Below are 10,917 nucleotides of genomic sequence, written 5' to 3'. Positions count from 1 at the left end.
TGTTGTTCAACGCCGCTCTCAACATTATTCCAGCTATATATTGGAACTGATTAAATCATACAAATGTTGTGAAAACCTGGAGATCAGAGTACATAATATGAACGAAACGACCGCACTTGAACTTAAACACTTGTCATTGAGGACGTCAGTCCGATGAATAGCCCGGAATAGCCCGACACAAGTGTTCGAAATAGCCCGACATCATTGTTCGGGAAAGCCCGACGTCATTGTTCAGCAGAGCCCACAAGAGTGGAAAAAGTGACAATTAGATCGAGTCAAATATATATATTTGACGGAAACAGGTTTTAAGGGATTAACGTGTCTTCACACGTGCACATGATGTATAATGAATAGTTCGTTGCGTGTCTTTATTATTGTAATGTGTGATGAAAGAGGGCAGGAATTAGGCTGGATGTGGTGTTAGCTGTTCGGTAATACCCGACACCGCTCTAGATGTTAATGATAATGAGAACAGTTCCTTGAACATTTTTCAGATTTGTGTCTGATAAAAGGGAAATGCCTGTCAGTGTCATCTCTTATATATTAACCTAATAAACTTTGCTAATATATAAAGTTCTGTTTTAATTAAGATCTTCCCAGTGAGTGGAAACACATCACAGAAGTGTCTTGAGTTCAAGCGTTTACCGGTCAATCGCTTCAAACCCTTTTACTCAAGATAGCAATGAAGAAACAACTTGTGAGGAAGTGGCAGATGAATACAGGACAGTCGCAGACAACTACGTCAACAGGGTATGTATTTTATACTTGAAGGGTTCGGGGCTACAAGGTGATAACCCTCAAAACTAATTTTCTGAGATTTTTATCACTAGTGGGTGTCAAGAGGCAGATCTGTCATTCCAGAAGAGTTAGCTCCCCTACCCCAGACAGTCTTGACAGTAGAGCATGCTTGCTTTTAATGAGGCACTGATTCCTATAGTTAGTTCGGCAAAAGGGTGACAACCCACAAAACATGGCGGAAGGAACCTGTTCACAAGAAGAAACTTTCCAGAGTATCATCTCTGATGTGGATAGTGATGACAGCAACCAGGACCCAAATTATGAACAGATACAGTGGGTAAGGCTATTCCGGATCACTGCCATGCACGTACATTAACCCCTAGAAACTGTAAATTTCCATTGATTTCTTCAGTCAATCTTTCATTTTAACGCCGAGACAGTGCTCTTTAAGGTGATATATTTGTTTTACTTGATCTGAACCAGAAGTTTACCTGTGCGCCCTGTAACGAGGATACCTATCATCGCGTAATTTGCCCTTGGCACGTCAGGAAAAGGTAACTCATTCGGAATGACCCGTCTCAAATAAGACTAGAGTCAAGTTGCTTCATGTTAACACTCCATTTCATGCATACACTTTTCACCTGTAAAAAGCAACAAAATCTTCTCTACATCTGCCATATTTTTGGAGAAATGAGCAATTTATGGAACCACATGTTTAAGTCAGCTCCGGATCACCAGAAAATAGGAATCACCTCAAGACTGCCAGCCGCCGAAAAATGTTAATCACTGTTGAAATAAAGTAATTAGTTTCACGATCTTACTTTGGTTGCCTTTATTTAAAATATATACTCACTCAAGGGTCTGTCTTAGATGTTCTTTGCACAGAGCAGATACATAAAACGTTTTGGCCTTCATTTCGCCAAAACGTAATTTGCGGTACAGAACTGTCTGTCAGGTAAAAGGTTATGAATATTGGAAATAAGCAACTTGACAATGCTTTGGGGTTGAAATTGTTTTGTTTTGTTTTCAAGTCATATTATTCTGTTTTTTTAATAACTTGATGCATTTTAGTAAGGTACGACTCACTACAAGTGCCAAGCAGTCTTGCAGGGTCATTCAGGCAAATTCTTGATGTAGGTGGCAGTGTGTTTGCTGAGCCAGCTGGAGAACCTGTTCCACGTTTTCTCCATTGGCCTGCTGCACCGGCAGAAAAAAGAGGAGGCATGGTCATACTATGTCATTATGTTATTAACCACAGCAACAGAAAGTGACCTTTTATGACAACCAAAAATACCCTGTTACTTATGCCAGAGGCAGAAGCAATGAGGTTGGAGTAGACTCCAGCTATAGTTTGTTTCATTTTTAAACACAAGAAGATACACACCCATAAAGAGTTCATATAGGCTGGTATTAATAGATTATGCTCATTGGCTTTACAATCAGTAACTGATGATGTGATGTTAAAAAGCTCCTGACTGAATAGTGCGTTAAAGGTTCTGAAAAAATGGGTTATTTTGCCTCGATAATTGTACTTTACAAGTTAAAGTCGCATGTAAAAGTCACGACAAAATACTATGCATCAATACTGAAGAGATAAGTACCATAAACCACTTATGTATTAACCCCAAGAAAATATTTTCAGCCCACACTGGTACCTGGAATCATGATTCTGGAGTATGTTGTTATGAGCAACAGGTGTTAAAACTATCTACCAAGTGGATGTTGTTATTAACTGCAATGTTTGTTAATTATTCGTTTATCAAACATTATGGATATTGTTAACACATCTATGTAATTAAACGCGTGTTACTGTTTGACACAGACCCCTGTTGCCCCAAACGAGCACCAATAACCGAACACTGCCTCGTTATGTCACGTGATCTGGAATACCCTGAAACGATTTGGAACTGCCATAACGGTCTAGCGTTTCTTTTGCGATATTTCTAAAGTCAATCAGGACCAAATTAATTTCATATTTTGGTGTAAGTAACATGAAACATTGTTCAGTCAGAAAATGCCCTTAGGTGCTTCAGATATATTTTTGAGGGGGCGCATGCAGTTGGTTTTTCCGGAACTGCCCTACGCACTGTATCTAGTGAATCAGGATCAGAAACTTCAGATGTGGTAAGTCACTTTTTTCATGAATTTTATAATGTTTTTTGTTTTTGTGAGGGTTATCATGGTTTTGCCGAACAATGACATCAAATGAAACAGCTCATATAATTTTAATTCCAGGAGTTTAATGATTGTTCAGAAAAAGTTAAACCATGTTGTTTAAAGTAGTTAAATCACAAAAAGCTTATTAATTAAGGTTCTTATCAAGTTTGTCTTCACTCCAGTATGATTGGCTTGTCATGTTTTTCCCAAACCAAAATCTATACATATGTGAGGGTTGTCACTTTTCAGGGAATTACAAACTAATTTTTTATTGTAAACAGAGCTTTGAAGATGTTGGACATTATATTTTAAAATATTGTCTTATTCCTTCCAGATCAGTCTGCTTCATTTGCCAGCAGAAGTTCTTGTAAAGATCCTGAAATATGTTACTATGGAAGATCTTCTGCAAAAATTCACACTCGTTTTGTGAATGATAACAGCATTCTGTGGAAATGTTTTGATGACTTTTCATTTGATGTCATGTGTTTGAATGAAGATCAATTCAGAAATGTCATGAAACATTCAGCAAGTTTTAAGTATTTCGAGCTACCATATGGAGAATTTCTTTTTGAGCATGATATATTTAATGCAATAGTTTTGTGTCAGCTATGAAAATCAAAGAATATGCAAACATTGAACCTTACGGACACACCAATTACTTCTCTTCAGTTTTTAAGGGTCTTGGAATTAAGTGGATGTAGAAATCTTGCAAGTGCAGAATTTCTTAACATTGGGACATGTCAAAATTTGGACTTTTTGTATGTCAGTTTTACCCAAGTGAAAGCTTCTGATCTTTGTTCTGTAGTGAAGCCTGGTCTGCTGCGTTTAGACGCTGCACAAAGTGTGTTCACGATCACCCAATTGCAGTTTAATCTTGAAAAAACCTATCACTCTGGAATGTCGTCCATGCTTGTGTCTCTTCACCCACATAGCTCAACTGAAGATCTTGCTCATTTAGGGAACATTTTCATAGACTGTGATATTGAGATCTTTGACAAACATTAATTTGTTTTACAGGAGGATCGTGGAGGGTCTCGGAAATGCAAAAGAAGGAAAAGGAAATGAGAGATTAATAAGGAAAGAAGAGATGAAGGTAAAAGTTATAAGCACAGCAAAACATATGAACGAGTCTATCCTGCAGAATCTGTTGGACCCAGTTGTGATTGTCCAAAGAAGTGCTTTGAATAGATTGGGCAACAGAAGATTGATCAGATTTTTACAGGCTTTTGAGGTTTAGGTAATAGAGATAAACAGAACATTTGTTTGGATGTGTAGAGGTAGTTCCAGTCAGTAGAAGGTATGGAAACAGAGAAAAAAGGTTTTGCCCCGAACCCTTCACTTACTGTCCTATACCTCCACATCTCTGTGAAGTCTTAGGCTAAAGCTGTAGTTCTGACATGTTTGTGTACATAAATGTGTTGATGCTGCATGAATACAACTAACGATATTATTGCATGTATTATACAGGAAGTAGTAGATGAAAGAGAAACGGTCAGGTTATCCAATTATAACCTCAATGTGTTTAACATTCCTACACAATTCCAAAATCCTTATCATATGTTATGTTTTGTAGAACACTTTCTCAGAAACTTACAGATTCCAGAGTTCTGTCGGAAATAGAAAAAATCTAGTCTGTTGTACAGCACGCAAATACATCCAAGATAGCCCACTCAAGTCTAGAAAATGTGGCAAGTCTATATTTCCTCAGCTTCTGAAAATTAAGAATGTCTAAGGTCTGCATTTCATTATATTATTTGTTTTTTACTATGAACCTTTTTTCAGTAGAATATGAACATTTCAGCAACTAGTTTTTAGCCTAGAAAAAAATCCAATTATTTTGCATTTATATCTACACTTAAGTCAGGGGAGATTATTGGAGAAATGAACATTGCGCAAGTCCAAATTGACTTATTTGGAACAGACCATGGCTTTGTTCAAATGAAAGTGCGATGATGTATTGCAACTGGCACTTTTTAAAAATTAACTTTCCTTCATTTCAAATGATAGCTGAGGTAAAAAATGAAAAATGAGAAATAATAAGTCTAATACGGAAACTATTAAGAATGTTGCTACCTTAGAGTTTGACTATTACTATAAAAAGAAACAGACAGGAGGGGTCTTCTCAAAAGCAAAACCACGATGGGTGTCGTAGTCGGTAGCTGGTCAATATCAGCCATGATAAGATAATCCTTATGGGGAAATAAGCTGGGTAAAAAGACGGCATGTCATAACAATTTACAAATATTATCCTGTCCAGTCTATCATCAGGTGGTATACCACATATGCATCTGAGACATTTAATACGATAACTGATTTAGACTTGTATCACAACATAAACATTATGAAAAATACAATGTTTAAGCAATGGATGAGACATATCCAACACACATAAAAAAAAGTACAGAATATTAATGAGATGACCCCTTGTGCCTGTAGGCAGGACATGCATTTCATACCAGGTGAGTGCATGGTCTGTCGTCATACTTGCCCGAGAGACCTTATTTCTTCTAAGTTATGTCCGAGTAAATTTGTTTTCAAGAAACCACAGACAGATTACTTAACACAACCCAGCAATCACGTCATAGAAGGAACAATATTCAGCTAGTAGTATAGAAAATGTGTAGGAAGCTAGTCGTTTTGTTGATCTCTCGACGTCACCAAAGACATGCCATATTGTTGTGTTGCCATCAATTGCTCCTTGGGGTTGGGTGATGGTGTCACTATGCACAGATTTCCATCAGACCCTTTAGTTTGTGCTAAATGGGTTGTTTGTGTGAGCGAAGCGACCGTTGTGGAAGCTTGTGGTATATGCTATATCGGATGGTTCACACCCTACCTCGCTTCCAGGATAGAAAATGCTATTGAGATTTGTATTCTGTAATATATGAGATAATATCAAGTTATAATATCAAGACTACTTACTACACATTGCTGGCCAAATGGATTTTGCATGAACATAACGATTTCTTCCTCGGAGGCGAGGTTGTGGTCGAAGTGACAATATTATTGTAAGTAATGTTTAATTCACCCCCACCTTGCTTCCAAGAGTGAAACTGTTATAAAACAAGCAGTGTCATGAAAAATGCTATTGTCCATCAATCAAGTACATATGTTACTATCAGAAGAAAGTAATTTTGATTTTGTAAGTCAGTAAAAACAAACTTAAATAGCATTTATTCCTCAGACCGACACGCCACCATTTTTGAAAATCGTGAAGTCACGGGCTAAAGTTAGTTTGAATTAATGAGATTATTCGCACGCACGCCCTAGTTTATGTTGTCTGTATTATTTCACTTCACGACCAAAACAATGATTATGCTGAATGCTACGACAACAAACAAAATGCAAATATTAAAATTAAAACAAAGTAAAGTTATAGGAGCAATGTCAGGCTGTTACCATGTTTGAGGAATGTATCCATCAGTATCCACAAAAACGAGTGATATATAATTCATCTGCAGATTTCCCAAGTGATGTCTCTTTTAACAGTCTAATTAATATACGAAAACACAATGTGTTTTTCACATTGCTGTATAGTCTCATTGGTCACCCAAGATAGCACACCTGGCAACTAATTCTATAATGTGCGTCATTTGATTAAAAAAGTAACTTAGCTAGTAATGAGCAATCAATCAATGTATTGGCGGTTAATCCCTTGAAAAAAGTCGTAAGAGGCGACTAACGGGATCGGGTGGTTAGGCTCGCTGACATTGGCACATGTCATCGGTTCTCAATTGCGCAGATCGATGCTCATGTTGTTGATCACTGGATTGTCCGGTCCAGACTCAATTAGTTACAGACAGCCGCCATATACCTGGAATATTGCTGAGTGCGGCATAAAACTAAACTCACTCATTCACCTTTGAAAGAAGGGTGTTGTTTTTACACAGGCATTGACACGACAGAGTGTATTAAATATAGGTTAGTAAATGTACATGCATAAACACTAACTTTTGACAAATCCCCATTTAAATCCGCATAAAGGTAATTAATCAATCAGAGTGTTATCGGTTTATCCTTTGATCGATCCAGACACAAGAAATGCCAAGTGGAGACCTTTGTCGGGTTATCTAAGTGGCGTTACCACTAATTACACCTGTTATAAATTCATTAACTGAGCATCAAGTGAATGATGACAAGTAGCATGTAGGTTTATACCACATAATGCAGATTACAACCTAGCGACACCAAGTGATTTTGACAGAATCGTCTATGAAAACAAGGGTTGTAACTAGGAAACTGGGCAAAGCAGGCGACAGAACTAAATGATAGTAGATTGTGAGAACATATAACTTTCATTTTTTACAACAGCTGTTTGTACAAAGCTGTAAACCAAATAGTTTACCCCTAAAATGTAGATGAATTCTGCATAGACCCTCACATCTATACCTACTATTACGTCGCGGAGATGCACTGCTCTGATTAGTGGAAATTTCGTTTGCTATTGAGAATTGTGAGCTGTTGTCAAAAAGGTCAATTTAAGGTAATTAAAGATCGAAATGAGCCGTTTTAATGACAGGGTTTCATTTATAATGCTGTAAATGAGTGATTTATGCATTTGCACACCCAGAGTATATGTGAACTTTATGTACTAGTGTTAGTTTGAGTCCGATCTGAGATTTGACCTAACCAACTCACCTGTGTGGTAGCCTAGTGGTTAGAACATTCCCTCATCACGCCGAAGGCCTGGGTTCAAATCCCAACATGGGCACAATGTGTGAAGCTCATTTCGGGTGTATTCCATCATGGTATAGCTGTAATATTGCTGCAAGTGGCGTATAATTCAAAGTTAATTATTGAGCCAATGCAGCTTCCACACTTCAAGCTTGTGACTCAACCCAACAGGAATACTAGAATCTCTTTACTGAGAAAGTGTACTCACAAATATAACGTGTTACATTTGACCACTTTCTAAAATTACATTTTATATGCATTATGTATTAAGTACTGAACACTTGTTTTTAACGAAACAAACAACCCTAAGTGAGAAAGGGCCTCCTGTTTTCAAAACTATTTGATAGGAATCTTACAGATGGTCTTGAAATCTTCATAGGATGCATAGCATGACCCTGCTTAATCTGCTAAGCAGGCTGTTGACACCAAAAAATGTCATCTTTTTTACTTTCTGTTTTTAGCATTGTTTCATTATGCTCATATTGTACCATGTTCACTGTAGGCACTGGTGGTATGTGTGTTATGCAAGTGTCTGTGAACCTGATCACACATGATCAACATATTTAAAAGGTCACATGCAACCAAAAAATCAAACGAATGAAGATTTTTATGGATATCAACTTCTTTATATGAGAACACAACGTTTCGGAGTTAATGCTTACTCCTTCATCAGGTGATTGAGAATGGGGTACAGAGCTATATTTATATGTACAGGTGAAACAATAACAAAGTAACAAGTGGAATGAATTAACGAAAGCTGGAAGCCAGTATAAACAAGCACTGATTGGAAGCCGATAGTTATGATAACAATGATGGAAGCCAATGGTAATACATTACAGATGATAGGATATGTTTACATAACACAAATAGGGGGTAAGGACGATGTACATGATTGGGGATAAGGATGGAAGCCAATGGTGATACATTACACATGATTGGAGTAAGCATTAACTCCGAAACGTTGTGTTCTCATATAAAGAAGTTGATATCAATAAAAATCTTCATTCTTATGTATTTCACTTCTAAATGCCCTTCAAAGACTCAAAAAATCAAACATAATTAAAACACATTTATCATTTATTCATGACATATAATATACATTGCTGCTTTTAAAAAAACAAATAAACAAAATTATAAGCATACAATTTGAAGTGATTCAAAAGTGCAATATTTTGTACTTGGGCTTAGGTGTCGGCCCGGGAGAGCTGCTTTTTAAATTAGCGTCGTTCCAGGAAAGCTACTTTCTCCAATGCAAGATTGTACTGCCAAAATTACTTAACTGAATAAACTCTGTGATCAGTTAACCCTGACAATTACCGATTAATGGAAAAAACGACCCCTGTGATTTTTTCTTTTTTAATGCGATTTGTTTCCTATTAGGATCTCAGAGTACAGCATCCAAGTGTGTGATGTTTACAATTTTGATGAGAACTACATCTGCCTCCAACTCATATCTACTCATGTTTGTCAATTTCCTATCTCTCATTATATATATTTATCTGATGGGGCTATACCTTCAGTCCATCATTCTATATTTGGATTTCATTGGAGCAGGACATACGGACACAGCCGGACACTACCCCACGCCCTCACCCGCCATCTTAACTCCTCCTCCTCAGAGAGACTTTGATCCATACAAGAGCTGTAGCCCCCGGCTTTCTGGGTGCATGCCCGCTCCCCTAGTAATTCTCTCCATCTTTTATTTACTCATACTTTAATATAAACAAAACTTCAAAAACATTTTCCCCTCTACTGTTGTTTAACTTTTGTAAATACCTCATCTTTGCGAAACCTTTTGCCTATGTATATAGTTGTTCACTTCCTTTGTATATATTTTACTTCCATTTCCCATGCTTTTCACCCCTTTTTATGCCTTACAAACATAATCTTATTCAACTCATCCTCACCCTCATTGCAGTTGTCCCACCCCTTTACCCACCCAACCCCAGCCCCCAACCCCCCCTCCCCCCACCCCATGCTACACTATGGACTGCCCCCCACCCAACTACCTCCCTCTTCTCCACCCCAAACAAAGACTTTCCTCCCCTTACATTCCCCCATCAAACCGACCCAATCCCCATAAACTTCGGCCTTGACCTTGACTCTCTCATTACCACTGAACCTGTCTCCCAACCAACCAATATACCACCCAAAAACAGCCAGCCCACCCCTACCATTATTCCTACCAATCAAACTCCAGACCCCACTGCCCCTCTCAATCAGCCCACAAACTCCACGAAAACTACCAAACGACACCACACATCACCCACTGAAAACACCCAAACCCACAAAAAACAATTCGCCCAACCCACCCCGCCCCCATCACAACCAAGAAAGTACATACTCCTTGCATTCGCCACAAACACAAACACCCTACTGAACCACACATAATCCATCAACAAATTTGCCTCATGCCTAAAAAACACAACATACAATACAAGTACCTAAACAATTGCGGCCGAGGTTTTAAAGTTACATTCACTGACAAACAAGCACTTAACAACACACTCACAGAAACACTCATTGATTGTCAACAAATTAGTTGGCAAGCACCTATATGGGAGACACAAATACAAGGGGTCATCAAAACAGATTGCAGGGAAACACCAACAGACATAAAAAACTACATTGACATTGGAAACACAATCACCACACAACCCAAAATCACGCATTTCAAAACAATAAACAACAGAGAACCCACACAATACAACACAAACACACAAACAACATTCCTCACCTTCAGTACCACCACACTACCCACTCACATTACATTTGGAGCTCTCACTTACAAAGTACACCCCATCAGAAAAAAAACCAAACAATGCAAATACTGTTTCTCCTACACCCACACCTCCAACACATGCAAATCACCTATGCTATGTCCAAAATGCAGGTCAGACACACACACAATTGACGAATGTAGATGGGACAGATATTGCATCCACTGCCACACACACGGACACACAGCCACACAAAACACATGCCCCATCAAACAAAAACACATACTCAACATAAATAAACACATCAAACACACTGACCTGCTTAAACCTGCACGCCCACACATATCTTACAAATCAATCCTCTCTGCCTCCTCCTCACCCTACACCAGCTCCACCCCAAACATATCCATCTCATCCCTTCCCCCTCCCCCACCCCACAGACAATCCTCACCACCCCCACCACCTAAAACAACCCACACACAACTACCCAAGCCCATCCCACCCCCACCCCCAACCCTGCACCAAACCACCCCCCAAAAAAACCCTCCTCCCACTACCAACCGCACCAACTAAACCATCCCACCCCAAACCACCACCCCCTCTAAACCGCTTCTCCCCACTCTACCTC

At 38.6% G+C, this 10,917-nt stretch overlaps 1 protein-coding gene across 4 annotated transcripts in view; it reads left to right on the top strand.

Moving 5' to 3' along the window:
- Window positions 1-859: 859 nt before the first annotated feature.
- Window positions 860-10,917, top strand: part of LOC137260187 (myb-related transcription factor, partner of profilin-like) — a 50,474-nt gene continuing 40,416 nt past the window's right edge. For 2 of the 4 annotated variants that reach the window (XM_067797884.1, XM_067797882.1), the window contains exons 1-2: window positions 860-2,862; window positions 3,913-3,988. The gene's annotated coding sequence lies outside the window, so the exon portion shown is untranslated. The remainder of the gene's footprint in view (window positions 2,863-3,912; window positions 3,989-10,917) is intronic. The other 2 variants (XM_067797883.1, XM_067797885.1) reach the window with 2 other exon arrangements.

This window comes from Haliotis asinina, chromosome 13 (genome assembly GCF_037392515.1).
Source record: "Haliotis asinina isolate JCU_RB_2024 chromosome 13, JCU_Hal_asi_v2, whole genome shotgun sequence".
NCBI lineage: Eukaryota > Metazoa > Mollusca > Gastropoda > Lepetellida > Haliotidae > Haliotis > Haliotis asinina.
The sequence above is the reverse complement of the archived record's forward strand: the minus strand, read 5'-3'. Positions and strand labels throughout refer to the sequence as shown.